This window comes from Otolemur garnettii, unplaced genomic scaffold, assembly GCF_000181295.1.
Source record: "Otolemur garnettii isolate 467f Iridium unplaced genomic scaffold, OtoGar3 scaffold00128, whole genome shotgun sequence".
NCBI classification, from domain to species: Eukaryota; Metazoa; Chordata; class Mammalia; order Primates; family Galagidae; genus Otolemur; species Otolemur garnettii.
Window position 1 is genome coordinate 756,288 of NW_003852523.1, and position 7,278 is coordinate 763,565.

The 7,278-nt window shown below is 44.3% G+C and overlaps 1 protein-coding gene across 1 annotated transcript in view; it reads right to left on the reverse strand.

The window, feature by feature from the left end:
- DSCAM (DS cell adhesion molecule) overlaps positions 1-7,278 on the reverse strand; it is a gene marked incomplete at its 5' end in the record, with an annotated part of 730,460 nt that overhangs the window by 601,083 nt on the left and 122,099 nt on the right. The gene's annotated exons all lie outside the window — the stretch shown is intronic.

Below are 7,278 nucleotides of genomic sequence, written 5' to 3' on the forward strand. Positions count from 1 at the left end.
GAGTGTACCCGTCATTGCTCACGCAGGGCGGGGTATACACACCAAGGGTCATGCTGAGCGTACCTGTCATCATTCACGCAGGGTGGGGTATATATACTGAGGCTCACCCCAAGTGTACCTGTCATCGCTCACGGAGGGCGGGGTATACACACCAAGGGTCGTGCTGAGCGTACCTGTCATCATTCACACAGGGTGGGGTATATATACTGAGGCTCACCCTGAGCGTACCTGTCATCACTCACGCAGGGTGGGGTATACACACCAAGGCTCGTGCTGAGTGTACCTGTCATAGCTCATGCAGGGCGGGGTATACACACCAAGGCTCGTGCCAAGTACCTGTCATCACTCACACAGGGTGGGGTATATAAGACAAGGCTCACCCCGAGTGTACCTGTCATCACTCACGGAGGGCGGGGTATACACACCAAGGGTCGTGCTGAGCGTACCTGTCATCACTCATGCAGGGAAGGGTATACACACCAAGGCTCGCACCGAGTACCCATCATCGCTCACACAGGGCAGCGTATACACACCAATTGCATAATAGATTTATTGGGAAAATGCCAACACCTATATTTCATATCTTTTGCTTCCCAACTTAAAAAAATATTCACTCCATTAATAATACACTGTTCTAAATGGATGAAGCCTAACGCAGTTAATCACTTCCCCACCCATGGGAAAGCATCATGATGTAGGAATCAGCTTCTTAGAAGTAGAGTCCCTGGCTCAGGGAAGTTATGATGACAGAAAACTGATCTTGGTACTTTGAGAACCAAGGAAGAATATTCTAACCATAAAAAAATAAAAAATTCAAGAAAGATAATCTTTGCTGTGTATCATTGAAAATTCTGACCCAATTAAAATAGTCCTTCATAGTGAATTTTTTAATGATAGCTGCAAAGAAGTATATTATATTTCCCACTGCTTAGGGAAGAATGCTAATTAGAGAACTGCCCGAACACTTTCAAACATCATAGCATCCCTTTAGAACTTCCAGATGTCTGAGATGGGAGGCCAGGTGGCGCTGGAGGTCAGTGCCTGCGCCTACTACTCAGGAGTCGGGGGGCAGTGAGCAAGTTCTCTCCCCATCTATAGATGGGGATGATGACGATAACATCTGCTCTACGGGGCAACTGTGATCAGCCCATCAGTCAGGGTAGATGGAGACTCAGAACAGCACCTGCTCTGCGTAAGTCAGGGTAAGGTCACCCTTACCAACACCCAGAGATGGATCCCCAGTGTAGGCAAGATCTGTCTCTTGGGATAAGACAATGGTGATCGAGTCCAACTTATATGTCCAGCTTTCCTTCTGCAGGGCTTTATTCTCCACAGACTTAAAGGGCATTGTAGCAAGAACCTCCTCAAGGTCCCAAATCTGTAAGTCTATCATTTGCCATAATATCCACAGAGACAACTTACTATCCAACATCTAATCTCATGAGATTGGGCACTACTGGGCAAATATGTGCCCAGAAACCTCGCCCTGAAAATGATTTAAGAAGACACTAGCACACCAGCAAATCTGGGGGTGAATTCCTCAGGAAAATCCAGGCACAGGGGAGCTCCCTAGAAGATTGCTAAGGTCAGTGCTAACTGTGTGCTGTGCTGAGGGTTTCGGTAGTAGTTATACCCTCGATAAGAGTTTTGGGTCTCCATTTTTTAACATTAGTATTTAAATTTTTTTCCCAACTTGGAGAATTTTTTTCTTCTTCAAAGTGTAGGAATCTTCCGAGTCTCTATCCTCGTACTCCGTGTGCGTTATAAGGTGAGGGTCAAGGTAGCAGGTCCGCGCCTCTAGCAGGAAGCCCACCAGGCATAATTCAGGGTGCCCAGAGTCTGACCTCAGCAACAACCTTGTCACACATGGAGGGAAGTGCCTTTGTACAGAAACACACCTGCATAAACCACCATGTAGGGGAGCTGAGGTCTATGGTCACAGTTTGGGAAGCTAGTTAATAAGTGAGAAGACAGAGAAGACAGAGAAGAAGAGGATGAGGATGTAGGACAAACAGGATGACACAGAAAGTCCATTATCCCAGGGATGGGGGACGGAAGGAAGCAGGTGTGATTACAGTCTAAGCTCACGTGTATATGCAACCCCTGTTTCCATGTTATAAAATCACCCCATCTCCCCAAACCTTCAGCAGAGTCTGCTTCACACAGTAATAGCTCATGGAAATGAACTTTTAATGGAATCATGGAAACAGGACAAGTCCCATGTCTCAGCCAGGCAAGAGCAAAGAGAAAACTGCTCAATAGGAAACAGAGGACGTGCACACTAGGCCTGGTCACGGGAACCACAAACAGAGGGTGACCAGCTGAGGACTCCCTGGCATCACCACCCCAACTCCAACGTCCTGGCACCTCCATGGATACCACGGGGTTCCCACACCTCTCCAGCTGTCCATCAGCTTCACTAGGGCCAGGACTTGCTCAGCAGTCACGATTTGGAACACCTGTGACTTTGGCTTCTGCCGCGTCCTGGTCAACCCCAAGAAGTTCAGCTCTCCCAGAGGCAGGGACACCACGGTGATGCCCTGAACCCATCTGGGTCAGAGGGAATGGGGAACGTTCATTCCACAAAGACAGTGGAATGTGTTGTAGTGAGCTTTTAAAAAATTATCTGAGAACTTCTAATAATGTTCGGCATGTAGAAAGTGCCCAGGGAGTATCTGGACAGTGGAGATTTAGAAACGCACAGCTTCCACTCTGGGGGAATTTCTAATCCTCAGCAAGGTAAGTTCCCTGGGGTCACAGTCAGCCTCCAAGACATCAGAGTAGACTTGGTCTTCATTTTACATCCAAATACCCTCAAGGATTTTAATAGAGACTGGGTTAGAAACCTAAAATACAGGCAAAAAGTGCATGTATTTTAGATTTGATTGGCAATTGAATTATAAAATAGAGAATTATCTTAGCACCATGCTTGGTGTCATAACTTGGGTTCTTGCCATAAGCAGCCCGAGAGGAAGAGTTGGGTTCAATGACTGACCAAGGATGGGACCCTGGACAGGCCGTTGGAGGGCAGCGGTCGACAGACAGGGAGGCAGCTGAGCAGCACGCAGTTAGGGGAAGTCCCAGTGCTACGTGACCCCAGGGAGCTCTGAAGGGTCATATTACACCCCAGCACTCAGCCTCTCAGCCCACCACTGTGCAGGGGAGCAGACTTCTGCCGTCTTAGCTGCCGGTCACTGTGCAGTCTGGCCTTGGGGGTGTCCTTCCCAAGAGCTTCACTCTCTCATCTCTGCGAAGCGGCTCCAGTGTCTGAGCAGTTCTCTGAAGGCTGAGGCCGAGTGGCCAGCACCCAGCACTCCAATACAGGGACTCGGTTCCCTGGCTGCCAACACTGTCTGCTGTAATCCTGTCCATCTTCCCTGTCACTTTCATAGGCTTTTGGGTGAGGGATTGGAGGAAAGGGAATCTATAGTGAGTTGACTTTGAGGCAAAATCAAGTTTTTTTATTTTTTGATCAAATATTTTTTATTGATTTATAATAGTTGCATATTTGGGTGGTCCATGTGACATTTTCATAACCTTTATACAATGTGTTATGATTAGATCAAGGTAACTTGGATATTCAGCACCTCAAACGTTTATCTTTTCTTTGTGTTAGGAGTATCACAGATCTTCTTTTCCAGCTATTTTGAAATATAAAATATTGTTAAATATAATTTCTCTGCTGTTCTATCAATATTAGAACATATGCCTCCTAACTAACCGTACTGTTGGGCCCCTTGACCACGTTCTGCTCACCCCACCCCCAGCGCACACCCTCCCCTGCCTTTGGGGACTCTCATTCTTCTCTCTCACCAGATCCCTGATTTCAGCTTCCACACGAGCATGAGAACATGTAGCATTTGTCTTTGGTGCCTGGCTTTTTTCAATTAATAAGGACTTCCAGTTCCATCCATGTTGAAATGACAAGATTTCATTTCATTGTTATTGCTGAATAATGTCCTATTATGTCTGCAGGCCATGTTTATTTATTTACTCATCTTTTGATCGACATTTAGCTTCCATGTTTTGCTATTGAAAATAGAGAGTACAGACAGCTCTTCAATAGACCTCTGTCCTCTTCTTTCTTTGGGCTATATACCTGGCGGTGGGACTTCTGGTCGTTTGGTGGTTTCATTTTTGGTTTTTTGGAACCTACATACTATTTTCCATTCCCACCGACAGCTTATGAGCACTCCCCTTTCTCTGCATCCTCTCCGGAATTTATCATTTGTCTTTTTTACAGAAAATTCCTATACTTCTAACAATTTGTTTAAAAGTTATACCAACTTAACTTTGATGATGCAAAAGAAGAAAATGCCTATGGTTATTAAGCCTGGGTCCACGGACATACGTCAGATTTCTGCTGTCACTTCACTCTGCCTCGCGGATATTATGTCTTTTACAAACTGAAGATTGGTGGCAACTCTGTGTCAGTCTATCAGTGATATTTTTCCAACATTGTGTGCTTACCTCCTGTCTGTGACATATCTTGGTAATTCTCATAATATTTCAAAACTTTTCATTGTTTTTATATCAGTGATGGTGGTTTGTGAGCAGCGATCTTTGGTGTTACTACTGTAATTATTTTAGTGTGCCTTGAACCATGTCCATATAATATAGAAAACGTAATAAATGTTTGATACTCTCTGACTAGTCCACCAATTGGCCATTACCCATCTCTTCCCTTCTCAGGCCTCCTTATTCCCTGAGAAAAAAGAATATTAAAGTTACGCTAATTAGTGTCGCCACGATGGGCCTTGAAGTGTTTAAGAAAAAAGAAGAGTTACATATCTTTCAGCTTAAATAAAAAGCTAGAAATAATTAAGCTTAGTTAGGAAGACAACTCAGAAGCTGAGCTAGCCTGAAATCGGGGCCTCTTGCACAAACAGCCACGTTGTGACTTCAAAGAAAAAATTCTTGAAGGAAATTAAAAATGCTACTCCAATGAATTCATGAATGACAAGAAAGTGAAACAGCCCTGTGGCTAATGTGGAGAAAGTTTTAATGGTCTGGATAGAAGGTCTGACAAGCCACGATATTCCCTTAAGCCACAGCCTGATGCAGAGTAAGTCTCTAACTCTCCTTAATTCTACGAAGGCCCAGAGAAGTAAGGACGCTGCAGAAGAAAAGGTCGAAGCTAGCAGAGAAAAGTTCACGAGATCAAAGGAAAGACGTTATCCCCACATCACAGAAGTACAAGAGAGGCCATGAGTGCTGAGCTGACAGAGAAGCCGCCACAAGTACTGAGATAACCTAAGGTAACTGATGGAGGCGGCTACAGGAATCAGCAGACCTTCAATGTGGAGCCAATCGTCTTCTCTACTGGAAGACGTCAGCTAGAACTTTCATAGCTAGAATTGAAAAGTTAATTCCTTAGAAAAAGGAGCTGACTCTCTTATGAGGGGCTAATGCAGCTGGTGACTTTAAGTTTAAGCTAGTGCTCATTTACCATTTTTAAAACCCTAAAGCCCATAAAAATTATGCTAAATCTACTTTGTACCCTAGAAATGGAACAAGAAAGCCTTGAGACAGCACATATGTCTACAGCATAATTAGTGAACATCGTGAGCCTACTGTTGAGACCTACTGCCAATTAAAACATATTTCTTTCAAAATATTGCTGCTGATTGACAATGCACCTGGTCATCCATGAGCTGTGATGGAGATGGACAAGGAGATGAATACTGTTTTCACGCCCACTAACAACATCCGTTCTGGGGCCCACGGAGCAATGTGTGATTTTGACTTTTAAGTCTTATGATTTTAAAAAATACATTTTGTCAAGCTGCCGTAGAGGGTGATTCCTTTGATAGGTCTGGGCAAAATAAGTCAAAAACATCCACCATTCTAAATGCCATGGGGTAGACTTGTGAATCATGGGAGAAGGTCAAAATAGCAATATAAATGAGAGTTATAAAGAGTTGATTCCAATGCTCATGGGAGACTCTGATGAATTGGAGACTTCAATGGAGAAAGTGATTGCAGATGTGATGGAAATAATAAGAGTAGAATTAGCAGTGAGGTCTGAAGATGTGATGAAACTATCGCAATCTCACGATAAAACTTGGAAGGACGAGCAGTTGCTCCAGTGGATGAGCAAAGAAAGTGGCTCCTTGTGTGGAATCTTCTCCCAGTGAAGACGCTGCAGACAATATGGAAATGGCAACAATGATTTAGACAACTGTGTGAACTTAGTTGATGAAACAGCGACAGGGTTTGAGAAGACTATCTCTAATTCTGAAGGACAGTCGACCCTGGGTAAGAGGGAAAGTCCGGTGATACAACAAACTTCCTTTCTGTCTTTTTGAAAAAACAACCACTGCCCCACCTCAACGCTCAGCAGTGCCCACCCTGGGCAGTCAGCAGCCATCAACATGAGGCAAGACCCTCCATCAGCAAACAGATGATAACTTGCTCAAGGCCCGGATGAGTGTTAGCTATTTTTTGCAAAAAGTACTTTTTAACGAAGGTATGTACATTGCTTTCTCAGACATAATGCTATTGCACACTCAGAATACACTATGGAGTAAACGTAATGTTTATATAGACTGGAAAATCAGAAACTTTGTGTGACTTGAAAAATTCAATTGCAGTCCTGGGTTTATTATTGGGGTGTAGACCCAAGACCCAATTTCTCTGCAGTATGCCTGTATTCATCCCTATCAGACTTAATTCTTTAAAAATGTAAAATCTTTTAAAATACAAATATCGGTAAACAAGGAATAGCCTCGTTTTTGTTTTACTATGAAAATTAATTTAACCAAATCAAAGCCAACAGCATATTTTGTGGGGTCCAGAGGAAAATGCAAATAAAATAAGGGCTCCTTATCTTCAAGGAAGAAGAACGTGCCAGTAACATACTGAGACATAAAACTAACTTTTTCTGTGGTCTCTCTCTCTTAACCTGTCATATTTTTTATTTCTATTTAATGTCACAGTTCATTGAGCAGAATAATCTCCAGGCAAGTTCAGACCCTCACCAGCACCCAGGGCCCCTGCCTCACCAGTGAGCATACACAACCCACCAACTGTGGGGTTCCCCTCCTGCCAGCTACCATGCACTGGGCTGATAAGACAACCATGCATGGGGGTTGGAATGCTAGTTTCCACTGCCCAACTGCCGACTGCCCCAACCCACAGTGGACAAACAAGATCCCCTAGGGAACCTGACCTCCATGCCGGGACGCTCGGTATTGGGGTTGGAGGGAGGCAGGCAGGCAGCTCTCAGTGGATAGAACTTCTGCCTAGTGCCTTACACCTGAGCTGCTCTCAGGTAAA